The sequence below is a fragment of the Cebus imitator genome, unplaced genomic scaffold (genome assembly GCF_001604975.1).
Source record: "Cebus imitator isolate Cc_AM_T3 unplaced genomic scaffold, Cebus_imitator-1.0 Scaffold430, whole genome shotgun sequence".
Classification (NCBI taxonomy): domain Eukaryota; kingdom Metazoa; phylum Chordata; class Mammalia; order Primates; family Cebidae; genus Cebus; species Cebus imitator.
The window spans coordinates 1,138,716-1,166,389 of record NW_016107745.1 but is presented as its reverse complement, the minus strand read 5'-3'; the positions used below and the strand labels follow the sequence as shown (position 1 = coordinate 1,166,389).

At 44.1% G+C, this 27,674-nt stretch overlaps 1 long non-coding RNA gene across 1 annotated transcript in view; it reads right to left on the bottom strand.

Annotated features, from left to right (window-relative positions):
• Nucleotides 1-1,586: 1,586 nt before the first annotated feature.
• The window catches only part of LOC108290321, a 52,799-nt gene continuing 26,711 nt past the window's right edge, over nucleotides 1,587-27,674 (bottom strand). The window contains exon 3 of the long non-coding RNA XR_001819528.2: nucleotides 1,587-2,524. This is a non-coding gene — a long non-coding RNA (uncharacterized LOC108290321). The remainder of the gene's footprint in view (nucleotides 2,525-27,674) is intronic.

Genomic DNA, 27,674 nt, shown 5'->3' with positions numbered 1-27,674 from the left:
GAAGCAGGAGTGGGGGGAGGGGGCAGATACTGGGAAAGGGGAATGGTGTAGGATTAAGTGGAGGGTCTGGGGGAGACGATCAAATTGGTTAGGCTGGATTAAGAACATTCAAGGGTCTAAAATTTCAGATCTTATTAGGTCTTCATTCTCTACCAGCCACAAAAGGTGTTCTAGAAGAACTAGAAGGTATAGAGTTTCTGCTACATACCAGTAAAAACTGCTTTACATACAATATTCTAATTTAATATTCTAATCCACTTTGAAGTAGGTCTGTGTCCTTGTTTTACAAATGAGAAAGCTAGTTTAAGCAACTGGTTAGTGGTGGGAATCTTTGTGACTCCAAAGTCCTTGATTTTTTTTTCCACTACACCATACTGGCGAGACATCATGCTCATCCTATATCCTCTCCTTATTCCCTGGTTGACTATGGGCTGTGTGTATGTTTGTGTGTGTGCATGTGTGTGTGTGTGTATGTACAAATGCATGTGCCTCCTCACGTCTTCCTTCAGACAGGTACTAACTGTGAGCTAAGGGAGATTTTGATTACTTCTGTCCAATTAATGCTCTGTTCATTTGTGCTGTCTCCTTGTGATTATAATTAATTGCTGCTGATTATACTGTGTGGAAGGGAAAGGACAGCCATCAGCAGTTCTGCTTGGGGGATTAAAAACATTGTAATGCAAAACAAAACTGATTCCCAAGGACTTGAATTAAAAAAAATTTGCTCTGTTACAGAAAGATTAGGCATTCTGTGACCAAAATCAATATCCTATGACCTAATCCAGGGATAGGGACAACCTGTTCCTGTTCTGGTCAGCAGGAAGGGTAAAAGGAATTGAGGCAATATACTTACTTGGAAAATTGGTTGTGTGTAAAAACTGCTCATGTGATTTGCAAATCTCTTCCTCATCTGTAAAATCAAGAGGTGTGGTGAAACAAACTCAAAGATCCTGTATTAGCCAAAATTTGGTTGCAAGGGACAGGAAATCCAATTCAAACTGACTTAAATAAAAAGGGAAATTAATCAGCTCCTAAAAGTCCAAAGGGATACTTGTTTTGGGCATGACTGGATCTAAGGACTCAATGTCATGAAGGCTTGGTCAGAAGTTCCCTGTCTTCAACGCCTAAGCACCGTTTCCTGGGTGTTGGCTTCATTGTTCAACCAGCTTTCCCCATCTAGAAGCAAATTAGCTGCCAGGAGCTCCTGGTGGATATCCCAGCCTCTCAGTATAAGGGTAATTCCCTGTTTCACAAGTCCCAGAACTGAGTCAGGTATGGGCCATATGCCATACCTCACTAGTCACTGTGGAAACAGATAGATCAGTGCTCTGACTGGCCACCATTGGGCTGATTCCATCCCCACCCAGAGTCTGAGTGGAGTCAGCTCCTCCTGAGTCACGGAATTGAGACTGGGGGATCAATACAGGAAAATGATGTGTGTGAGAGGGGAATACATTAAGAGCAAGACAATAAAGCAAGACAGATGTCCACCCCTGGTGCCCTCCTGCTCTGCTATTTTATGATTCTGTAACCACTGGTGCACTGTGAAGTTAAGGCTAGAAAATATGAAGGTCACTAAAGTTCAGGGAGTACTTGAGTGAGAACGTGTGATTAAAGCCAAAACAAAGAAGATCATGTATTTTTGATTACCTATTCTATGTTGAACTCCATACCAGGTGCTTTCACATTCATTAAGTCATACAATCTACACAATACTCTTGTTAGAAGCTGTTGTTATTATCGTTTTACTAATCAGGAACTGAGGATTAGTAGATAAATCACTTACCTAAGGTTTATTTCTTCATTTACTTTTTCTTTCCACAGCATTATTTGATGGTGTATGAGGCTGGGGAAACAAGGTTGGAGAAGAGGTGGGCTCTGTCCTCAAGGAACTCACAACCTAATGGGAAAGAGAGGCCAAGAACAGTGGAGATTAGCGGGCCAATGGGTAGTCCCAGGTCTGGTGGCTCCTGAGCCATGCTCTTCTTTGTTCTCTCCAGGCAGAAGGTTCAGGCTTCTCTGCTCTGCCTAGGTAGGGCATTGTTCTGAGAGCTTATGGTTCAAGAAGACTGTGTGTCTCTGGAAGCCCAGACCAATATTACTCAATTGGCTTCACCCTATAGCTATCACTAACCAGTTATCAAAGGAACCGGGTCCATCTACCCCAGATCCACCTAGAAGGGGCTAGAGAGCCATTGCTTCCCTCACAAAACCTTTTGTTCTCTGCCACGAAGACAGAGCCACATCTCTGGCTTCCTTGGAAATGCCTTTCACATGGTGGTATTCCGGGCCTCCTTCTCGTCAACAGATCACTTTTCCAGTGTCCTGGTTCTGATGAACTTTCACTCTTTCTGAGGAGTAAGAGGGGAAGAGCCAGGTCACTTTACCTTCTGGAGTGTGTGACATTTGCTTCACACTGACCCCTGCTCCTTACACAGTTCTCTTCTCACAATCAAACTCTCCATTAACCTTTAGGAAATGACCTCCATTTCTCCTCTTCATGAAATCCTGAAATAATCTTGGCCTAGGAAGAAGAAAAGAAATGGAAGCTAATGTAAATTCCTGCCATTAGCAATATTTATTGTTTCACATAGCAAGTATTTAATTGAACACCTAATGTGCCAGACACTGCTAAGCACAGGGGAAATTATGGTGAACAAAGCAGACATCATTTTTGCAATCACAGAACTTGGTAGCCTAGTGAAAGAAACATATTTTCTTATCTGTTTGGCTCACACTTGTAATCCCAGCACTTTGGAAGGCTGAAGCAGGAGGGTCGCCTGAACTTAGGAGTTCAAGACCACCCTGGGCAACATAGTGAAACTCCGTCTCTACTAAAATACAAAAAATTAGCTGGGCATGATGGCACGCACCTATAGTTCTGGTTACTTGGGAGGCTGAGGCATGAGAATCGCTTGAGCCTGGGAGGTGGAGGTTGCAGTGAGCTGAGATGGTGCCGCTACACTCCACCTTGGACTAGAGAGGGAGACTCCATCTCAAAATCAAAACAAAACAAAAAAGAAATTGATATTTTTCAAAAATTACACTACAATGTAAAGTTACCATCATAAGAGAACCGTGAAGGAGTGCCAGGAGGTTCCAGGAGAGTATAGGACGGCAGACTGACTCAGGAGGTCAGCGATGGCTGTCTTGCCAAAGTGGCAGTGGAGCTGACTTCTGAAGAATTAGTAGGAGTTACTTAGAGGCAAAGAGGCAGGGGGGTTGGAACAGCCTTCTGGGCAGAGGCCCTGCCACAGAGGGAACATGACAAGTGGCACAGAACTGGTTTAAGAAATCCTGTTTCCCATGGGATGAACGAGTGCATGGGATATAATCTGCTTGTTCTTACTGTTACTAAAATAGAGCAGGATGGAGTGAGACATGGAACAGGCATGTTTTATATCCTGACAGTGAGTGGATCCTCATTAGCATGTACCAAAGAGAGGGAGGCAGTCAGTCAGACAGGACAGCTGGCCCGTCAGAGGTGTGGGGGAGTGAGAATGGAAGAGAAAGGAAAAGTTCCAGAAAAAACATATTTTGTCTTAAAGATTGGATAAATATGATGGCCTCATGGGGAGTTTAAGGCCAGCCGCATACCCATCCTGTGAGAGGGATCATTTTCAGCTTTGCTTGACATGAAACCAGGATGTCCACAGAAGAGCATTAGATATAAGAACATTCCAGTAACTGGTCCTTTTAATGGAAATTCACTATAGGGATCATAATAGCCACTTGGCACATCTTCACAGCAAAATAAAATTAGGCAACACTACTACTAAGAAGGGTGGCATTGAAAGTATTCTAGGGAACACAGAGCTTCCTGCCTTCTAGGAGCCACTTTTAGACCTCCTACCCAAGGTCAATGGGGACACCTCCACGCTATTCTCCAAGGCAGGAAACCAGTATGCTATTCTTGATGCTTTTCCTAGTCCCATCACCTCTGCCAGCACCCAAGCATCATCTTTCTTACTTGACAAATATTTCTATGTCCTCCTCACAACTCCCCTGATAGTCACGGCACTCAGGCCCTAGCTCACCATCCTCCCTGGACCAGGACTATTCTCCCTGTCTGTAATCTGGGTCCCCTCCAAAGCCCCCTTCACCAGGGCCGCAGAAGAAATCACCCTGGTACCAAATTTGAACATTGTGTCTCTGTCTCTTAAAACCCTCCCATGGCTTCCCCTTATCTGCTGGAAAAGGTTCATACTCATAACATTACACAAGGCATTCATGATCTATGCTTGCATTTTTCTCTTGCTTCCTTCTTCATCTTTTAGAAGGTCTTCCAGCCACGACACCACCTTCGAAGGGATAGTCATGCTTGTACGTGCCTCTGCCTGTATTCAGGATGCCTTTTCATGACATTAAACTCTCTTTACCTGGCCAAGTCTTACTTTTCCTCCAAGTCAGGACTTCAGTCTTATACTGTATTTGTTGGTTTGTTTATTGACTTTCTTCCCTGCTATAACGTGAGCGCTACAAGAGTTGTTATATGCAATTGTATTCCAGAAACTAGAAAAGGATCTGGTACATCACAGAGTCTCAATTCATTGTTGACTAACTTGTTTAATGAAAAGTCATCTCAGAAAAAAAAAAAGATGGCCAGGTGCAGTGGCTCACGCCTGCAATCCAGCACTTTGGGAGGCTGAGGTGAGTGGATCACAAGGTCAGGAGTTCAAGACCAGCCTGGCCAACATAGTGAAACCCCATATCTACTAAAAATTAACTGGGCGTGGTGACACACATCTGTAGTCCCAGCTACTCGGGAGGCTGAGGCGGGAGAATGGCCAGAACCCAGGAGGCGGAGGTTACAGTGAGCCGAGACCACGCCAGTGCACTCCAGCCTGGGTGACAGAGTAAGACTCCATCTCAAACCAAGACAGTCTTACCCCCTCAATTCAGCACAGGTGTTTCCTAGCCTGAGAAGCTTCCAGGGTGTCTCCAATATTAAATCCTACTTTTTGCACCATGACTTCCCATATGTCCTTCTGCCATAGTATCATTGCCCTAACTTGCAACTTTAATTTACGTGTCTTCTCTAAAAGCTGCTCAAGAACAGGGGCTGATTTCTCATCTCCAGACCCACGGCATCTGGCACAGTGCCTTACACAGCAGATACTCAATAAATATTGAATAAATGAATTTTAAGAAAGCTAAAACTATAAAGAATTATAGAATAAAAATAATTTTTAAATCCACAGGCCTTGTAGTAGGACAGACTGGAGTTCAAGTCCTAACCCTCAGTTTGCTAACTGAGTGATATTAGAAAGGTGACATCCCGAATCTCAGTTTTCTAACCTTTAACACAAGGATATCAAAATCTACCTTGTTTTTTATAATAAATGAAACTAGCACAGTGCCTGGAAGATAGTCCATGGTTATCAACATTGATTTTGTTCCCTAAGTTTTAAGTTCAAAACAACATCTAAAAAGACAGTAACATCAGAGCAGAAATAAAATCATAAAATGTTAGAGCCAGGAGGGTCCTAAAGATTGGGATTTAAGTTTATCATCAAACCTTTCCTAGGGATGGGATTCATTACTGTTTTGCTTGAAATAGAACAAGGATGTCTCAAAATGAGGAATAAATGCAAGGACATGGCTAATAACAAGGTATTATAATGGAGTTTCACTATAATAATAGTCATTCGTTGGTGAAACTGTGAAGCAAGCCAATTCCTCTTTATTATCCAAATGCAGAAATTGAAGCCCAGGAGTGGGTCAGTGACCTGCCCAAGGCATACAGCATTTGGTGAAAGCTGATGCTCAAATATAGCTCTCTTGATTCACAGGACATTGCTCATTCCATTAATCCATGTAAATGCTTCAGATTCAGGCCTAATCAGGGGTGAAGACACAAAGGCAGGGGAATGGGCTTCTTTTAAAGGTGGAGGGCCCCATGTCCTGTCCCTTCGCCAAACCCTTCAGTGGGCCTTTTAAGTTCCGAGCCCAGAGTTTGATGCTTTTCCCAGGAAAAGATTGAACCCCAATTCTCAGCCACAGAATGGCCCAGATTTCAGCTGAGTTTTGCAGTCACCTTCTAGGGCTCATCTTTGCTGAGCTGTTTTTTGACACCTGAAGCAGACTTGGGCCCCCAGACTCTTTGAGGTTTTCTAGTTAAGTTAATGCAGATGCACTCGGGATAGATTCTCCATATTGTTCATTCCATTTCAAGTCTAGCCTGATTTTACTCCCCTGTACTCTGTCAGATTCTCACTAATCCCAGAGGGATCCGACTATAAGAAGGGAACAGGTCAGAAAATGAGAAGAAGGAACATTACCTGGAAGATGGTGGTAAACTCAATTATCTCTAGCCACAGACCTAGAGCAGAGATTCTTAACATTTTGGAAGATGCTGATTTTTTTTGAAAATTGTAGAACATTATGAGTAGTCTCCCCAGAAAATTTACATAGTTTGCCTGTAACATCAGAGGGTTCAGGAACCCCTTAATAGCCCTTCTGCTATAGAGGCTTACAGAACATCAGAGCTAAAATGTTTCAAAACATCAGCAAGCCAGTCCCTCCTCCAACTTTACAGATTGGAAAACTGATACCCAGAGGAGACTTGCCCCAAGCAAGTGCAGCCACTCAGAAGCAGAGCTGGGGCCTGAAGCCAGGCCCACCAGAACTCTCTTCTCTGCCACTCCAAGATCCCGCTATGCAAATATTTACTTTGGTCTTCAGTCTCATTTTTAACTGTGCATCCAGTTGAAGCTTCTAAAAATATATGTGAGACAAGCAGGAGCCAAGTATCTCTCAGAAGAGTAGAGCCCCCTCTTAAGTTGAGCTGCATCAAAGTCCCAGGCACTGCAGAGCTGGGGCCCAGCTAGGCAGGCACAACCAATTCCAAGAGCCAATTTTCAGAGCCATGGCCGACTGTCAGTAAGGACAGAGGGGCACTGCGGGGAAATTGCTGGTGCCTGGATTGGAAGAGCAGGGTCATGAGGAAGCCATGAGGCAAGTGATAATGTGGGATTTGGAGAAAGAGATTAATTTCCCTCCTGAGTGAGAAGTGGGTCTGAGTTAGACAGACGAACTATAAATACCAGGAGTCCAGGCAAGAAGAGAAGGGAGAGGCATCTCGGGTATTGAGGTGTGCTAGAAATGGAGGGAGGACACTCTCCTGACAAAGTAACGAAGAGAGTGGTTTAAAAACCGTCTTACTAGATTCATGCAGCCTGTGTGTGGGATCCCTCTCCTTTCCCTGTCTCCCAGCATCCATTCAGGGATTACTTTTTCCAAGTAGGGAAGAAAACACCCTTCCCTGTCAAGACCCTGCCCACCTCTCTCATTTCACTTGCTGCGTCTTCACCAGATACTGTACAACCACTAGACCAGTGGTTCTCACCCAGAGGTGCGTTTGCCCCGGGGAATGTTTGGCAGTGTTTGAAGACATACTTGGTTGTCCACAATGAGGTGGGTGCTGCTGACCTCTAGTGGGAGAAACCAGGGATGCTGCTAAACACCCCACAATGCACACGACTGCCCCCACAATACAGAATCATTTTGCCAAACATGTCAATAGTACCTGGACTATAAACATATTGAGAGCACGGCCATCCCTGTTTTGTTTATTCTACATAGCCAGTGTGAATGCTCTATATGCCTGTTACATGGCCCAGCACAGAGGAGGTATTTGATAACTTGTTTGTTGAATCAATGAGTAATAAATAATAAATGAAGCCAAGTGCAGTGGCTCACACCTGTAATCCCAGCACTTTGGGAGGCCTAGGCAGACAGATCACAAGGTCAGAAGTTTGAGACCAGCCTGGCCGGCATGGTGGTGCACACCTGTAGTGCACACCTGGTGCACTTCCCAGCTACTTGGAAGGCTGAAGCAGGAGAATCACTTGAACCCAGGAAGTGGAGGTTGCAGTGAGCCAAGATCACACCACTGCACTCCAGCCTGGGCAGCAGAGTGAGACTCCGTCTCAAAAATAAATAAATAAATAGTGAGTGAGTGAGTGAATGAATGAATGAATGAATAACAACAACCTGCCTAATGTGGTCTAAAGTGAAAATACCCACTAAGGTTATCCCATCCAGAATCAGGCACATTATACCTGAGGTTAGATCTCCATCTGTTCTAGCCCACCAGCCTCTTCAAAAGACCCCATTAGGGTGGTGGACAGCACTGTCACACCTGATAAAGTTGCCCCTCATCTGCTTGGTCAGAAAGGTTGTCCCTAGCTCCAGGGAAACACTTTTCCCAGGGTAGAGCAGAGAGTGAGAATTAGAACGAGAGATCATTTAGTTCAACTTCCAGCCAATTTTACAGGAGAGGAAACCTAGGCACACAGCATGGAAGAAACCTACAAGGTGTTATACCAAACATCCAGAAAACACAGAATTTTACAAATAATTTCTTCATCTCTCCCCACCTCTGTCTCTCTGTCCTTTTCTCGCTCTCTCTCTCTCGTCTTCATTTGTCTTTGTTTTGTTTTGCTTTGTCTCTCTACCTTTGTTCACAGGCCTAACATGCTGAATAGCTCTGGAAACAAATGTGAGCATGACACACTGTTGTCCTTGAAGAGCTCATACTTTGCTGGAGATGACAGATTCATAAGTAGTAATGATAATGAAAAAGCTACTGCATACCAGCATTGTATTGGATACCTTGGATATATAATTTCTAATCCATACAATAATCCTGAGATAGGAAGCATTATCTATTTTAGAGATGAGGAAACTAAGGCTCAGAGACAGTAAGTAGCCTGCCTAGGTTCACAACTAAACACATAGGGGCCAGGATTAAAACCCATACTTTTTGGACTCTAAACCTGGCCTTCTCAATACATGCACAACGAAATGGTGTCAGGAGATAAGGCTTAGACTAGTTATGGAAGGCCAGGAGGGCCAGATCTAAGAGTTTAGATCTTACCTTGGAGGTGACAGGGAACCTGATCAGGTTGTCGATCAGGAAGTGACAAGGTTAGCAATTGTGAGATCATTCTCTGCAACAATGGGGAGAAACTGGAAGCGAGAGGACCAGTTAGGAAGCGGAAGCAGTAGTTCCGGTAAGAGACAAGGATGTGGACAAGGAAACAGTAGTGGAGGAAGAGGAGGAGAAGGTTTACTATGTTTAAGAGGTAAAGTAGGCAGCACTGGCCTTGACAGGCAGCAGAAAATGCCAGCAAAAAGCACTCTCAAATTAGACATATCTGGGTCTGAATCCTGGTAAATCCACTTGCGCTTGTGTAGGTCAGGTGGGGTGGAGTTGGTGGAACACCCAGCAAGGTGCCTTACACAGAGCAGAACTCCATCCTGGTACCCAGCACCTTGTCCTGGGACATTTCATACGCCACCTCTTAGCTAAGCAGGTGAGCTCTCAGGCGGTGTGGAATAGGCTGAATAGTGACCCCCCCAAAGACATCCAGTTCCTGATCCCTAGAACTATTAATAATGTGATACCTCGTTTGTTGAGTCAATGAGTAATAAATAATAAATGAAGCCAAGTGCAGTGGCTCATGCCTGTAATCCCAGCACTTTGGGAGGACTATGCAGACGGATCACAAGGTCAGGAGTTTGAGACCTGCCTGGCCAGCACAGTGAAACCCGTCTCTAGTAAAAACACAAAAATTAGCTGGGCATGGTGGTGCACACCTGTAGTCCCAGCTACTTGAAGAGGCTTAACCATCACATTTACAATGACCTTGTTATATGGAAACAAGGTTTTTGTAAATGTGATGGTTAAGCCTCTTCAGATGGGAAGTTGAGACTCTTCTGGGTTTTCTGGGTAGGCCCTAAATACAATCACATGTATCCCTAGAAGAGAGAGGCAGAGGGAGCTTTGACATGCACTGAAGAGGGAGGAGGCAATGTGACCATGGGGCAGAGATTGGAATTATGTCACAAAGCAAGGAATGCCAGCAGCCACTGGAAATCAGCTATTCTCTGTCTTCTCCCCTGGAGCCTGTGTAGGGAATACAGCCCTGTGAACACCTGGATTTTGGCCCCAGTGAAACCGGTTTCTGATTTCAGGCCTCCAGAAATGAGAGAATACATTTCTGTTGTTTTAAGCCACGAAATTTGTGGTGATTTGTTACGGTGGCAATGGGAAAATAATTTTCAGCCTTACAGTAACCCCAAACTTTAATTCATTCTGTGGTGAACTGGACACCCTTTCCACAATTTATATGTAAGTGTTCATCTCCAGCCTCCTCCCTGAAACAAGTCTCTCAGAAAATACCTACTCTGTGGAATTGCATTTCACCTGTGGAAAAGGAGGCCTCCTTTCTGGTCCCTGCCTGTGTCTCTCCACCTCTGTCCTTCTCAGTCCCTCTCACTGTTCCTGTCTCTATTTTAGTCTCATGCATCTCATTTACAGTCTGTCCTCTGCTGCCTGTGCTTCTCTGCATTTTCTCCTTTTGTCTCTTTCTGTCTCATCTTTTGCCTTTCTCTCCCCTCTCTGTTGTCTACATTTGTACCTCTCTCACACATGCATTCAGTTTGATTCTTTCCTTTTCTGCCATTTGCTCCCTGTTTTTCTCTCTCTGCCCCTCACCCCATTTCTTCTCAGTTTTCAAGCCTGAGCCTCTCCCAGCTTCTGTGATTATCCTTCTCTCCTTATCTTCTTGCTTCATCCTGACTAGTTTCTCTGAATCTTTCTGTTGGTTTGCATCTCTTTCTCTTTTGGTCTCTGCCTCTGCGGCCTCTTTGTCTCTTCCTCTCTCCTGCTGTTTCTCCTTGACTTTCTAATCTCTCTCTCTTTCTCTATCACACACACACACACACACACACACACACACACACACACACACACGTCTTCTGACCTAGCGGGTGCCTCCGGACTTGCCTGCAATGGGAAAGGACTCTGCAATTACATCCGCAGCTTCCACACTGCACTTCAGAGAAGGATTCATCTGTTTAGTCATACATTTGTCCGACACTGTGGGAGGACTGGTGAAGGAGGCAGAGACAAAAGATATTTCATTGTCACATTTGTCTTCTGGCTTTACCTAGAGGCTCCTAGGCAGGTGCCTCTTAATATTCTAGCAGTGCTGTCAGCCTTACTAAAGAGAAATCACCTTTCCTTGGCCTATCCCTCTGCACAATTAATCTTCCCCCTTTAATGGTGATCATCTGTTGCTGGCAGGGGCAGGAGTATGAGCAGAAAATGAATTTTAGGTGGGAGTTTCCAAGCAGGGAGCAAGTAAGAGTTCAATTTTCTTATTTGGAAGCAGGATGATGTCAAGAAAGGACCTTCATAAGGACAGATGTGTCTGTTTTCTCTTTGTTGTATCCTAGCTCCTAGAACAGTGTCTGGCATATAGAAGCCACTTACTGTGAATATATAAATGAACAAATGAGTGAATCAATGAATGGGTTCCGATCCTCCTTGCACCAATACTTGATGTGACTCATCAGACAAGTGACTTCCGATTTTTCATCTGCAAAATGGAGATGGTAACCAGAGCTGCCATGACCCCCAACGGTGGGGCCAAAAGGGGAAGTGGGAACTTGTATCTGAGGAGTGGGGCAGAGCTCAGCGCCCTTCAGCGCAGTCAGGCCAGCTGAGCTTGCTGAGGGCTCTAGAAGAGCTGCAGGGAGTGAGAAGAATGGAGAAGGCTTCAGAGATGAGTGAGTCCACGAGGGGAGGGGAGGGGAGGGGCAGGACAAGGAAGGGAGGCCTCGGGCCAGGCGTAAGGATGTGTGTGAGACTTGTACCCACCGAACCTGCTCTGGGAGGTGAAGAGGACCTGGACCTGTAGACAGAAAACAGCCACTGCCACCAAAGAGGTGTTCCTGACCCCGCCAGGGAGGACTCGTCCCTGAGGTTGATTATTGTCCCCAGTTTGGGATTGGGCTGGATTTAGCAAGATCCTAATTGGGAAATGACTGGTCAGGGCTGTGTTTCAGATGAGGAGGATTAACTCCCCTTTGGTGCTGGCCAGTGCTTTTGCCTTCCACAAGCCCATCTCCACCCCACCCTCTCAAGGAGGCCTCTCTGAGCACTCTCCTTAGTGCTGCGATCCTTCTCTTGCCCTCAGCACTCCCCTTACCCTACTCTTTATCTTTACTCCATAGTACTTACCACGTTCCAGCATCCTATAGAATTTACACGTGTATCATTAGGTCTACAGCTCGTTTCCCATAGCTAGAATTTAAACTCCGTAAAGATAGAGGTCTTTGTCAGTTTTGTTCACTGTATATCCCAAGTATCTAAAATAACTTGGCACATAGTTGGTTCTCCATAAATATTTGTTGAATGAAAGAATAAGGATGGGATTTCTCATAAGCTTATTGGACTGAGGGCTTTGCTTGAATATGCCACGTTAACAGAAAAAGGACTTGAGAGACTATGTTTACCCACAGAGAAGTTAGGCCCAGTGAAGGGAAATGGCCAAGGTCACATGGCTAGTTAATGATTGAAACCATGCTGGTCTCCTGATTCCCACTTGTGTGTGCACTCACGGCCCCAGATCTGAGGCCCTGAGACAGGAGAACAGAGGATGCTTCAGTTACTGCCATTCTCCTAGAGCCCTGGGGACACTTGAGAGCAGGGACCAAGAGGTGGAAACTTGAGCAGAACGGAACACACTGCACAGTCAGCAAGAATTTGTGACACGAATAATTCCAAAGAGCTGAAAATTCAGAAACAGTTCCCATTTTCTAATGTTTTCCCATTTCTGACTCAGAACCTGTATGCTTAACATCTCACAGCTCAAACCCACTTGCCTTGAACTGACTCCCAATCTCTCCCCTGCGGCTGTTCCTGCCCCATTCTTTTATATGCCAGATCAGGGCAGCCCATCCACCTAGTTACTAAAGCCAAAGATAAAGGAGTCATCCTTCACTCCTTCCTCTCCTTTGGGCCCCACATCTAACCTGGCAGCAGGTCCTGTTGGCTCTTTCCACAAATACATCTTCCCATCTCTTCTGCCTCTGCACAGTCGGGGCCTCCCCTGACTTCCCCAGGACCACTACAATCGTCCCTGGCTGCTCCGCCTGCTTCTACTCTTGCCTTCTCTTTTTGTGCAGCAGTGACCTTTTAGAAATAAAAATGAGACCGTGTCATTTTCCTGCTTCAAACTCTTCGGTAGCTTCCCATTCACCAAGAAAGTCCAGACTCCTTAAGGTGGCCCAGATGTCTTAGTGATCTAGCCCTTGCCTATCGCCCTCTGCCAGCCTTCTTCCAGTTTCTGCCTCTCACTCAAGGACCCTTCCCTCTTCATAGGTGCTGCTGCAGTCACTGCTCACTGTCAGTTCATAGCGCCTCCTCAGAGAGGCCTTCCCACGCCTGCATTACCGACAGGTACACACTCTGCATTTTCTTCAGAGTACTATTGTAATTGGAATTATGTGTGTGTGGTTTTGTTTGTTTTGTTTTTATTACCTTGCTATCTGTCTCTAATTCTAGACTTAGCCATTGTCTTGGTTTTGCCATAGTATACCCTGAAACTTCCAAAAAACCTGAACACAGTAAACATAGTAGATGATCCGTATATGTCCACTGGGTTTTATTGCCTACAGAATAGAAGTTTAAGTTTCTAAACTTGGCATCAAAGCCTTCACTCACTTGTCTCTAGCCTAGTATTTCAGTCTCACCTTCCACTCTACACATTTAGCTACATGGGCCCTGGGACCATTTTGTAGAGAAGCAGCCCTACATCACCCGTGGGTACCCCGAGTTCAGTGGGACAAAGGAATGAGAAAAAGACAGATTAAGAGAGAAAGTGGGACCAGGGGGCCATCACTTTATTACTTTGGAGGAGACAGTGAAGGCCTCAAGCTCTGATCATCCACACTATTTATTGATTACAATCACTTTGATCTATAGGGTAGGGGTGGAGTGATGGTGGAGTGAATCAGGGAGCCGGAACTGGTGTGTCATCCTAAGGACTGCTAACAGTGGGTTTGGGAGTTTCACTAAACAAGAACATGTGGTTATCTTTAGCTTATTTTCTATGTGCAGTTGGTGGAACTCGGGCCTTACAAGGAGCCTACAAGTCTGGCTACGTCATAGTGGTATGAAGGGATTTTACGTCCTTGAGACAATTTTTATGGTAACAGAGCCAAGGTCACCCTGCACCGGAACATGAGGCATGGAGAAGCCTTCCTCCTCAGAGGCCAGCCGTGGCCTTCTGCAGTTTGTTGTTCCTTGTTTATGTGTTACTCATAACCCATTTGTGGAGCCACTCTTAAGTCCTTTCTCCTTTGCAGCTTTTCCCAACACCCTTCTCTGTGTCATTTCAGGTCATGTGCCTGGCCACACTCTGTTTCTCTGCTGATACTTATCTTTCTGTTCCTCCCACTTTAAGACCTGTCTTTGTCCTTCAATTCTTTGTTATATGCCCACCTCCACGAAGCCTTTCACAATTCCTCCATTTGGAATTCAGTCTCCTTCTACACATCCACAGAATTTTGTGTTTGAATTACACTGTGATCATACACAAAAGTGTATGATCACAAGAAAGGGAACAACATATGCATGCCGTTAGAAGACACCGAGGTTCATCTGCTACCTTTGTTACATTCAAGCCCTGAGACTCTGAATTACTTATGTAAAGTCTCTGGTTTTCAGTTTCCTCATCTGTGAAATATATGTAGAATTGTACTTTGACTTTGCAGGGCTTTGGTGAGGACTGGTGGTAGTAACTACACTGTATGGGTTGCAGAGTAAACTCTAAAAAATAGTAGCTGCTTTTGTGAAGATGACAGTGCAACAGCCTCCTAGGTAATGTTAACTGGAACATGTCAGTTTCCTTCTCTAGAATATAAAGTATATTTATCTAATTCTTCTTTAACCCCAATCCCTGTCCTCCTCATAGTAGTATATACATGGAAGGAACCCAACAAATCTTTGAATGGATGCATGAAGGAATGAGTGAATGAATGAGAATGAACAGTAAATGTTCAACCCCTCATTACCTGTTGAAGGACCCCATTAAATAGGAGGCTAGGGCTACTGACACTTACCCTTTATTTCAAAACAGCTCTGTATGGAAGTCATGGAATCAGTCCAGGTTTTGGACAATCCCATCTCAATTCTCCTGGTCTACTGCTTTGAGGGTCTTGATTCCACCTTCCCCGTGTGGCTGGCTATACCCTGCCATTTTTGAGAAACAGATCAATGGCCTACATAGGAATCTGAAAATGATGAGATTTTTAACTTACAAACCATTTTGAGATTTTTGTTCATAATGAATAGTTGAGAGTTTTCATCCCAAATCTTTTATCTCTTAATTCTGCAATACAATGAAAAGCACTCCAGCCAAGAGAATTATTGCCTCTTCCTGCCTGGATTTTAAATCTTTGTTCAAAGACAGCTTGTTTTAATTGAAAATGTTCAATCAATCCCTCCTCTCCTCTTGCCCATGTCTTATTTCTTGACTCAAACAGGGCCATTGCAGTAAATAATCTGGAGTAAGGCTTTCAGGGTTAGGGAATATGTAATAGGGTTGGTGGGGGAAGGGAAAGAGTGTTATCCCAGACAATGCCCATCTTTAAAACACTAGCTTTTAAACAGATCCTGTCCAGAATGATCAGCACCTCACAGTGGCACATTTTGCTAGAACAGCCCATCTCCTTTCCCTTAGAGTTCAAGAGGATTGATTTACAAGGCTACCTCCTACAGTTGCTTTAAGTCTGCCTCTCAGTATGGGTTGGTGAGAAAGGGATCAGGCTTCTCTCTTCCTCATTCATTCATTCATTCATTTATTCAGTCACCTCCTGTGTTATCCATCAACTAGGTGTAGTCACACACTTCATCCCAACAATGCTGTGAGCAGGAAACTGCAACTCAGGGAAAAGAAATGGCTCATGCAAGGTCACAGTGTTCCAGTTCTCTAGTTCTACAATAAAAAATCTCCCCAAAACTTAGTGGCTTAAAACAATAGCTATTTCCTATGTTCTCTGTGAGTCAGAAATTTGAGGAGGCCTCAGCTGGGTGGTTTCAGCTTAGAGAGTGGTGTGCTGCAGTCAGACAGTGGCTGGAGACGGGGCAGTAGAGGGCTGGAGATGGCACAGTAGAGGGCTGGAGACGGCACAGTAGAGGGCTGGAGACGGCACAGTAGAGGGCTGGAGACGGCACAGTAGAGGGCTGGAGATGGAACAGTAGAGGGCTGGAGATGGCACAGTAGAGGGCTGGAGATGGCACAGTAGAGGGCTGGAGGAGCTGTAGGCTGGCCGGGAATCTCTCTTCTCTATCTGTAATCTCAGGGTCCCAGAGTCTCCGGGCAGTCAGACTGCTCACATGGAGGCTCAGGACTCCAGCTTGAGAATTTCAGCCAGCAAGTACAAGTTACTTCACCTTTTCTGGCCTCGCTTCAGAAGTCACACTATTTCACTTCTCTCACTTCTGCCATTCTCTTGGTTAAAAACAAGACACAAACCCATTAAATTCAAGGAAAGGGTATACCTCTCAGTGGAAGGAGTGGCAAGGTCATGTAATACAATAACACGTGAGATTGGAGATATTGTCACAGGCATCTTTGGAAAATACACAGCATGTGGCAGAGCCAGGATTTGGATTAAATACATCTGCCTCCAAAACGTTTGCTACAACCTTTTAGCTCAATTCACAGGAAGCTCTGATTCCCTCTGTGCCCTGTAGCTCTTGCTGGCACACACAACCACGATTTGGTTTCCTCCAGCCAACTGGAGACTGGCTGGGTGAAAGCTGGGTGAGACTGCCGCTAAGTCTGCTGCTCAGAGAGGTCATGCCCAATGCCAGCTTGTGAACTTTTTAAAGAAGAGGACAGAGAAAGTCGGTCACGTCCAGAGGAAGAAAGCAGGTGGCAGACTGAGCCCAGCAAGCCTGCAGTACATTTCACTGTCATAAACAACTTGTCTGGTGTTTTCCCTTCTCCTACCAGGCACAGGCCTGAGATGACTCAGGCATTGACAGAAAAGGTGCCTTCAAATTAGGAAATGGGCCAGGATAGTGGATAACTCATGGTTCTGGAGTCAAACCTGCCTGGGTTTGAGTCCTGACAGTGACATTACCAGTTACATGGCCTTGAGCAAATTCCTTAACCTCTCATAGCAAACAAGAGATAAAATAGCCTTCATTACTGGATTGTTTTGAAAATTAAAATGCTCTTATAGGCAAAGCACCCAGTGCAGTGCCTGACACATAGTAGAGCCTCTGTAAATGTTAGGTTTCATGTCCTAGGCCATGTCCAACCCCAGCCTGGGGATCTTTTTTTTTTTTTTTGAGATGGAGTTTCACTCTTGTTGCCCAGGCTGGGTGCAATGGCATGGTCTCGGCTCCCTGCAACCTCTGCCTCTTGGGAACTTTTTGAAGAAGGTACTGAGAACTCACTTGCCTATTTCTCAAACATTTGTCCATTTCCATGGTTCTGGAGGGAGTAATGGCCCCGAAGACCTGGCCCAGCCCCAGACAGCTCTGAAGAAAGGCCTGGAACAACTGCCCAACAATCCTGCAAATGCAAGCAACTTCCCACTCTACTTTGTCCTTTCTGCTGTGACCTACGAAGACCCCTGCCACCAACCATTCCCCTCACACAGGCCTTGGCACACTACAGCCTTCCCAATATGCTTGTTGAATGAATGGATGAATAGATTAATGGATGGATGGATGGATGGTAAATCTTCTCTGCACTGTTGCTCACTCTGTGTCTTCTCCCCGAAATGCCCCATCACTTGCCCTGCCTTTATAGCCCAGCTGAGAATGGTCTTTCTCCACTGATCCTCTCAAAGAAATGTCAGGTTCCTCCTTCTCTACATATTACTCTGCATGCCCTCATCACCTGCTCATGAGTCAGGGTTGTGAGTCTTGTTTCTCAGTAGGTGGAGGATGCTGAACCACATGTTAGGCAAGAGAGACAAAGAAGTGAATATGAAATGGGTCAGGTGCTGGAGAGGTAGTTTGGGAAGGCAGACAAACACATGCAGTCAGGGTACTCATTTTCAATCCCAGCTCTTCATTAGGAGCCCAACCTTTGGGGAAATCACTTATCTTCTCTAAACAGTGGAAATAATATACCTATTTCATTGAGTTATTGTGAGAATTGAATAAGTCAATATACATAAGGTGCTAAAAGATTGCCAGCACCAAAGACTTCATGACTAAAACACCAAAAGCAATGGCAACAAAAGCCAAAATTGACAAATGGGATTTAATTAAACTAAAGAGCTTCTGCACAGCAGAAGAAACTATCATCAGAGTAAACAGCCAGCTTACAGAATGGGAGAAACTTTTTGCAATCTATTCATCTGACGAAGGGCTAATATTCAGAATCTACGAGGAACTTGAACAAATGCACAAGAAACAAACAAACAACCCCATCAAAAATTGGCCAAAGGATATGAACAGACAATTCTCCAAAGAAGACATTTATGCAGCCAACAAACATATCTCATCATCACTGTTCATTAGAGAAATACAAATCAAAACCACACTATAAAAGCACATGCACATGTACGTTTATTGCAGCACTATTCACAATAGCAAAGAATTGGAACCAACCCAAATGTCCATTAATGAAGGACTGGATAAAGAAAATATGGCACCTATACACAATGAAATACTATGCAGCCATAAAGAAGGATGAGTTCATGTCCTTTGCAGGGACATGGATGAAGCTGGAAGCCATTATTCTCAGCAAACAACACACGAACAGAAAACCAAATGCCACATGTTCTAATTAATTAGTGGTGTTGGACTATGTGTGAGAAAACATGGACACAGGGAGGAGAACATCACACACTGGGGCTTGTGGGAAGGTGAGAGGCTCCAGGGGATAGCATTAGGAGAAATACCTAATGTAGATGATGGGTTGATGGGTGCAGCAAACCACCACGGCATGTGTATACCTAAGTAACAAACATGAACATTCTGCACATGTACTCCAGAACTTACAGTAAAAAGAAAAAAGCTTGCCCAGCATACATTAAACATTATATAAGTATTAGCTATAATTTATTTATTTATTTTTATTCTTTTTGGAGTCAGTTTTGCTCTTGTTGCCTAGGCTGGAGTGCAATGGTGCAATCTTGGCTCACTGCAACCTCTGCCTCCCAGATTCAAGCGATTCTCCTGCCTCAGCCTCCTGAGTAGCTGGGACTACAGGCATGCACCACCACGCCCGGCTAATTTTGTATTTTTAGTAGAGATGGTGTTTCACTATGTTGGTCAGGCTGGTCTCAAACTTCTTATCTCTGGTGATCCACTTGCCTCAGCCTCCCAAATTGCTGGGATTATAGGCATGAGCCACCGTGCCCAGCCAGCTGTTAGTATTTATTAATTCAACAAATATATATTTCATACTTATTGTCAGATGAGTATGTGAGTGTTTAGGTGATGAATAAGACAGATATGACCTCTATCTCACAGAGCTTGCAGGCTGGAAGGGGCTACTGGAAAGAAGAGACAGGTAAAATACAATATGATTAGTGTTCTGGTTGGTAAAGGCCAGGAAGAAGAGGTTGTGGGAAGACCTAGGAGAGACCCCTATCCCAGCAAGGGCAGCCAAGGAAGACTTATCCAGTAGAGTGACAACTGAATTGAGTTCTGGAGGCTCAGAAGGAGTGGGTCCTGGAAAGCATGTGAAGGGAGGAAGAGTGGTCTAGAAAGATGGCATGTAGGGCACAGGCCTGTAGGCAGAAGTTCAGTGTTTCTGGAATGTGAAGGGCAAGGGGAGTAGGTGGAGGTAACAAGCATCATGCTGAGAAAATAATCAAGGACCTGACTATGAACAGCACTGTAAATCATGCTCAGAGATTTGGACTTTGAAGGCAACTCAGAGCCACTGACGAGTTTTACTCTGCTGAGGGACACAGAGCTACCTTGCAGAATCCCCCTTGCTGCACTGTAGAAAATGGACCAGAGCGGGGCAATTCTGGGGCAGGGAAGCCAGTTAGGACAGGATGACAGCAATCTAGGAGAAAGATGATACTGGCCTACTCTAGGCGGGTGGAAAGAAGTGAAAACATTCAAGAGATGGGAGGTGTCTTGAAGAAAGGTTAGAGACAGCGTGGATGTTCAGAGCTAAGTGAAGAGGGAGAAGGAATGGCTAAGGATTAAGCTGAGTAAACACATAATTCCCATACTGTGAGATAAGTGATAAGTGCTTTGAATGAAGCCAGTTCGGGACTCATGAGAGTGTGGGGCAAGGGCACCAATCACAGTTCTGGGATGAGAGGACAAGAATATCCTGGAGGGCTCTAATAAAGAAATATCACCTCATTAGAGAAGTGAGGGGTGTAAACTAGCCAAGGAAAAGGCAGGATGGGGTCCGGAGGTACTTCAGCAGAGGAAAGAGCACATATGAAGCCCTGAGATGCACAGAGAAGATATTCTGCTGTTGAATAGATGACTGTTGTACTAATTCACATTAAGGTGTTAATGGAATTGGCCCTTACCCCAAAATCTGTACTTTACCAGCCACAAGTCTTCACCAGAAAGATTAATTATTGGTGGAATTTCAAGGTGCAGTGAGGACACTATTTAGGGTCACAGGGTTTTATCATTGTGCCTGAGGTTTACTAAAGTGGATGACTGAGCCCTAAGGGTCAAGGAAGTCCTGGTCTCCAGCCCTTGGGGTTTTTGCTTACCTGGCTCCATCCTGATCAACCTGAGGCCAGATGGGGCAGCCCAGTGATTTCCAAAGGGCTACAGCATACTCTAAAAGCTATGAGCACAGGCTTTGGGGTAAGACTCCCTAGACTCATATCCTGGCTCCTCCTCTTCCCAGTTTTGTGACCTTAGGCAAATGACTTCACTTCTGTGCACCTCAGTTTTCTTATCTATAAAATGAGGATAATCATAGTAATTACCACTTAAGATTTTTCAAGGATCGAAATAGAGAATGCATACAAAAAGCTTAGGATTATGAGTGGTGTAACTGTTTTTATTCCTGTTACTATTTTTATAAGTAGCCCTCTTTTCACTCTGTCTCAATCTCTTTTCAAAGTTGCTCCTTAACCCACACACCTGCAGATATGAAGCTGGGGCGGAACGTGGCAAGAACGTTTTTGGATTATTATCGGCTGAACTCCATGGTTGAAAAGGTGGCGATTCCCATGCCGAGACTGCGGTAAGTGGCAGAGCAGAGAGGTTTGGGCTTAAGTTCTGCTCTACTGTCTGTGTTCAGGGGCATCTTCCCTTCGCCTCTTGCTGACACACAGTATACCACCTGTGCAGCAGGAAAGATAATCCTGGCCCTGCCACAGAGATTTTATGGGACAGAAGAGCGTATTTCCTGAGCATAAAGAAAGTATCATTAAGCGGTCAGTCAGTGAGGGCATAATCACATTTCTGGTTCCAACTTGGAAATCCACAGGGATGGGACTTGCTGGGGAACTGGGTTCAATCATTATTCTAAATTAGTTTGGGTGTTTCTATATGCTACCTCTCCTGATACCTCATCCTCTGAGGTTCCTATATGAACTTCTCTGATCCTTCAATTACCTCATCAAAAAGTATGGACAGTGGTCCTCACATATAAGATGATTATGAGATATGTGTTAAAGCACCCAGCACAGTGCTTTCAGCACATGGCAGTCTCCTTCCCTCAAGATGTAAAGATTTGGGCTGGAGAAGACACACCCGTGAGAAGTTCCACCATGGGTCCTCTTCTGGGGCCAACTTGCAGGGCCACAGAGGAGAGAAGTTCAGGAGGTGAGCCTCCATCCTGTCTGAGGACTTGGCCAGAGCCTGAAGCAGTGGGCACTTTGATGACCACTGGCTGTGAGCCCAGCTAGCATTAGGACTGTGACATCCCATGGCATCTGGAATGTGCTGGCCCTGCCCTACCTCTTAGACTCATCTCCCACTCCCTCAGTGGTCCATCCTACTTGAAGGACATAACAATGTCCAACTCCTGGCTCCTGCCAGACCATTCTTTCCACTGAACTTTACCATGACCTTGCTCGTGTATGTGTGTGCCTCAGGGCCTTTGCACTGATGTACCTTCCTCCCTACCCCATTATTAATAAAAATGACATACATCCCCATTATTTATTGTACAGAGTACTTTGTGTACATTATACTATTTATTCTTTATAGACATTATATTTCCCATCTTACAAATGAGGAAAAGGAGGCTCAGAAAGATGATGAGAAGGTCTGAGATGACAGAAGTCAAAGAGTTTTTGGGAGGGCCAGGGTTTGATCCTAGGCTTTTATGATTTGAAAGCTGAATTGGAGTCTAGCTAAGGTTCACTTCAAGTAGAAGTTCATCAGCATGGGTTCAAATTCTGTCTCAGACTCATTTGAGTTATAGAATCTTAGGCAAGCTTCTTGGCCTCTAGAATCTTTTCTCTACTTACCTATAAATGGGGATAATAACAACCATCTCTAAATATGGTTTTGTAGAATGGATACAAGCTTAGTACCGTGCCCAGCAGCTAGTAGAGGCTCAATAAATGTTTTCATGTCCTCTAGTTTTGGGGTTGCAATCTCAGATTTCCAACCAGACCATCAAGGCCTAGGGCAAGTCCCTTGACTTGTTTGGGTGAGCGATGTCTCAGGGCCTGTGTTCCAAAATGCTATGAGTCATACATCGCTGAGCCCCATGTCAGTAGAGTCTTCATGACAAGGACCTCTGATACCCTGTCTCAGATTGTTTCTAAATCATCTGGGGTCTTTGTGCTCATCATGGCATATTAGAAACTCTTGCAGGGGAATCATGTCTATTTCTTATGCTCCTAAAGTGCCTGTCCTGCATTGTCATACATGCATGTATACATTCCTTCATTCACTCAGGAAAAGCAACACTTTACACCACGCCCCTGATAGGGGGGAAGTTCTGGGATGAGTGGATGATTAAAACATAACCTAACCCCCGCCTCTGAGGAGCTCACCTCTAGAGGGAAGCGCACAGTTCATTCTTAGAAGTCATTCTTGATTGGTTAAAGTTCTTAAACATGATCGATCCAAGATGGCCGATTAGACACAACTCCAGGGCACAACACCCAGTGAGAGAGACACAGAAATCCAGAGATGTCCTAGCTCCAACCAAGGTACCAGGTGCATTTCAACAGGTCTGGTCCGATGGCAAGCAAAGCCCACTCAGGGCAGACCAAGGCAGGGAGGGGTGCTATTTCACTCAGAAAGTGCATCTGACCAGTGAGTCCGAGACTCCCCCTCTAGTGCTCCAGTCCAGATATAGCGCTTCCCCCAAATCCTCAGCAATACACAGAACAGAGGATCTTTGCCAGTCAACTGGGAATTATAAGCGCAGAGTTGAATAAGAGCCTGAGGACTGAGCTATTGCCCCTCCCCCTACCCAGAGAGAGAGGGAGCTGTAAGTGGGAGCAACTGGGCGGGCCCCTAACCCATGACCAGAGAGAGAGGAAGCTGAAAGGTGGAGATGGCCAGGTGTGGCTGGGTGGGTCCCTACCCTCCCCCACAAACCCCAGAGGGCTGAAGCTCTGACTCTAGTGGGTTGCACAGCCAGTGCCACAGCCTGAGATGAACCCTAAATGATCCAGCCCAGTGGAGGAAGGGCACAACCCACCACTAGAAGGGTGGGACTGGGCTACATGTTTTAACAAAAAACAGAGGAAGCCTACGTAGCAACGGGACGGCATTCTTGACAACCCAGCAGCACCTACAGGTCAGTGGAAAAGGTGGGCCTAATCTCCCAGCATAAACAAAAAAGACGCAGGAAGCTTCCCTAGTAACCTGAAGGAGTCCCTAGAAACCAGTAGCGCCTCCACAGGCAGACAAGCGACCTCATCAAGCAGCTCCCTGCCAGGTAAATCCACGAAGATGGGGAAAAAAACAGCGCAAAAATATGAAACCATCAAAGACCAGAACACCTCCTCTCCTTCAAGGGATCACAGCTCCTCAAGAACAGGATCACAACTTGTCTGAGGAGTGCGACGAATTAACAGAAACAGGCTTCAGAAGGTGGATAATAACAAACTTTTCTGAGCTAAAGGAACACATTCTAACTCAATGCAAAGAAACCAAAAACCTTGAAAAAAGGTTAGACGAAATGCTAACTAGAATAACCAGCTTAAAGAAGAACATAAACAACTTAACGGAGTTGAAAAACACAGCACGAGAACTATGTGAAGCAAACACAAGTTTTAATAGCTGAATCAAACAAGCAGAAGAAAGGATATCAGAGATTGAAGATCAACTCAATGAAATAAAAAGAGAAGGCAAGACAAGAGAAAAAAGAGTGAAAAGAAATGAACAAAGCCTCCAAGAAATATGGGATTATGTGAAAAGACCAAATCTATGCTTTGATCGGTGTACCTGAATATGATAGGGAGAATGAATCCAAGCTGGAAAACATGCTCCAGGATATTATCCAGGAGAACTTCCCAAGCCTAGCAAGGCAGTCTAAATTTCAAATTCGAGAAATACAGAGAACTCCACAAAGATATTCCTCAAGAAGAGCAACCCCAAGACACATAATCGTCAGATTCACCAGGGTGGAAATGAAGGAAAAAATGTTAAGGGCAGCCAGAGAGAAAGGTCAGGTCACCCACAGAGGGAAACCAATCAGACTCACAGCAGATCTCTTGGCAGAAATCCTACAAGCCAGAAGAGAGTGGGGGCCAATATTCAACATCCTTAAAGGAAAGAACTTTCAACCCAGAATCTCATCTCCAGCCAAACTAAGCTTCATAAGTGAAGGAGAAATAAAATCCTTTACAGACAAGCAATTATTGAGAGATTTTGTCACCACCAGACCTGACCTACAAGAGCTCCTGAAAGAAACACTAAGCATAGAAAGAAACAAATACCAGTCACTGCAAAAGCAAACCAGTTGGCAAAGACCAAAAATGCAATGAAGAAAATGAGTCAACTAATGGGAAAGAAAACCAGCCAGTAACAAAATGGCAGGATCAAATCCACACATAACAATATTAACATTGAATGTAAATGGCCTAAATGCCCCAATCAAAAGATACAGACTGGCAAACTGGCTAAAAAGTCAGAGCCCATCGGTGTGCTGTATTCAGGAAACCCATCTCACATACAAAGAAACACATAGACTCAAAATAAAGGGGTGGAAGAAGATTTACCAAGCAAATGGAGAACAAAAAAAGCAGAGGTTGCAATCCTAGCCTCTGATAAAATGGACTTCAAACCAACAAAGATCAAAAGAGACAAAGAAGGACACTGCATAATGGTAAAAGGATCAATCCAACAGGAAGAGCTAACTATCCTAAATATATATGCCCCCAACACAGGAGCACCCAGATACATAAAGCAAGTTCTTAATGACCTAAAATGAGATTCAGACTCCCAAACAATAAGAGTGGGAGACTTCAACACTCCACTATCAATATTAGATCAACGAGACAGAAAATTAACAAGGGTATCCAGGACTTGAATGCAGAGCTGGACCAAGCAGACCGAATAGACATATATAGAATGTTCCACCCCAAATCCACAGAATATACATTTTTCTCAGCACCACATTGCACTTACTCTAAAATTGACCACATCATTGGAAGCAAATCACTTCTCAGCAAATGCAAAAGAACAGAAATCATAACAAACAGTCTCTCAGAACACAGCACAATCAGACTAGAACTTGGGATCAAGAAACACATTCAAAACTGCACAACCACTTGGAAACTGAACAACTTTCTTCTGAGTGTTGACTGGATAAACAATGAAATGAAGGCAGAAATAAAGATGTTCTTTGAAACCAACCAGAATGAAGACACAACTTACCAGAATCTCTTGGACACCTTTAAAGCAGTGTTGAGAGGGAAATTTATAGCCATAAATGCCCACCAGAGAAGAGAGGAAAGATCTAAAATTGACACCCTATTGTCAAAATTGAAAGAGCTAATTTAAATGACCTAAAATGAGATTTTAGGAGCAAGATCAAAAAAACTCAAAAGCTAACAGAAGACAAGAAATAACTAAGATCAGAGCAGAACTGAAGGAGATAAGAGACACAAAAAACCCTTCAAAAAATCAATAAATCCAGGAGCTGGTTTTTTGAAAAGATCAACAAAATAGACAGACCACTAGCCAGATTAATAAAAAAGAAAAGAAAGAAGAATCAAATAGATGCAATAAAAAACGATAAATGGGATATCCCCACTCATCCCACAGAATAGAAACTACCATCAGAGATTACTACAAACAGCTCTACTCACATAAACCAGTAAACCAGGAAGAAATGGATAAATTCCTAGACACTTGTACTCTACCAAGACTAAACCAGGAGGAAGTTGAAACCTGAATAGACCAATAACAAGAGCTGAAGTACAGGCAGCAATCAATAGCCTACTAACCAAAAAAAGTCCAGGTCCAGACGGGTTCACAGCCAAATTCTACCAGATATACAAAGAGGTGCTGGTTCCATTCCTTCTGAAACTGTATCAAACAATACAAAAGGAGGGAATCCTCCCTAAGTCATTTTGTGAGACTAACATCATCCTGATACCAAAACCAGGCAGAGACTCAACTAAAAAAGAAAACTTCAAGCCAATATCCATGATGAACATCGACGTAAAAATCTTCAATAAAATACTGGCAAACAGATTGCAACAGCACATCAAGAAGCTTATCCATCATGACCAAGTAGGCTTCATCCAGGGAATGCAAGACTGGTTCAACATATGCAAGTCCATAAATGTAATCCATCATATAAATAGAACCAAAGACAAAAACCACATGATTTTCTCAATAGATACAAAGAAGGCTTTCAATAAAATTCAACAGCCCTTCATGCTAAAAACTCCCAATAAACTAGGTATTGATGAAACATATCATAAAATGATAAAAGCTATATATGACAAACCTACAGCCAATATCATACTGAACAGCAAAAGCTGGAAGAATTTCCTTTGAAATCAGGCACTAGACAAGGATGCCCTCTCTTATGACTCCTATTCAACATAGTATTGGAAGTTCTAGCCAGAGCAATCAGGCAAGAAAAAGAAATAAAGGGTATTCAATTAGGAAAGAAGGAAGTCAAACTCTATTTGCAGATGACATGATTGTATATCTAGAAGAGCCCATCGTCTCAGCCCAAAATCTTCTCAAACTGATCAGCAACTTCAGCAAAGTCTCAAGATACAAAATCAATGTGCAGAAATCACAAGCATTCCTATATACCAATAGCAGACAAACAGAGAGCCAAATCAAGAGCAAACTCCCATTCACAATTGCTACAAAGAGAATAAAATACCTAGGAATACAACTAACAAAGGATGTAAAGGAATCTATTCAAGGAGAACTACAAACCACTGCCCAACAAAATAAGAGAGGACACAAACAGATGGAGAAACATTCCATGCTCATGATTAGGAAGAATCAATATCATGAAAATGGCCATACCGCCCAAAGTAATCTATAGATTCAATGCTATCCCCATCAAGTTACCAAGGACTTTCTTCACAGAACTGGAAAAAAACCACTTTAAACTTCATATGGAATCACAAAAGACCCTGCAGAGCCAAGACAATCCTAAGCAAGAAGAACAAAGCTGGAGGCATCACATTGCCAGACTTGAAACTATACTACAAGCCTACAGTAATCAAAACAGCATGGTACTGGTACCAAAACAGAGACATAGACCAATGGAACAGAACAGAGACCCCAGAAGAAACACCACACATCTACAACCATCTGATCTTTGACAAACCCAGCAATAACAAGCAATGGTGAAGGGACTCCATGTTTAATAAATGGTGTTGGATGGAATATTATGTAGCCATAAAAAACGATGAGTTCGTGTCCTTTGTAGGGACGTGGATGAACCTGGAAACCATCATTCTCAGCA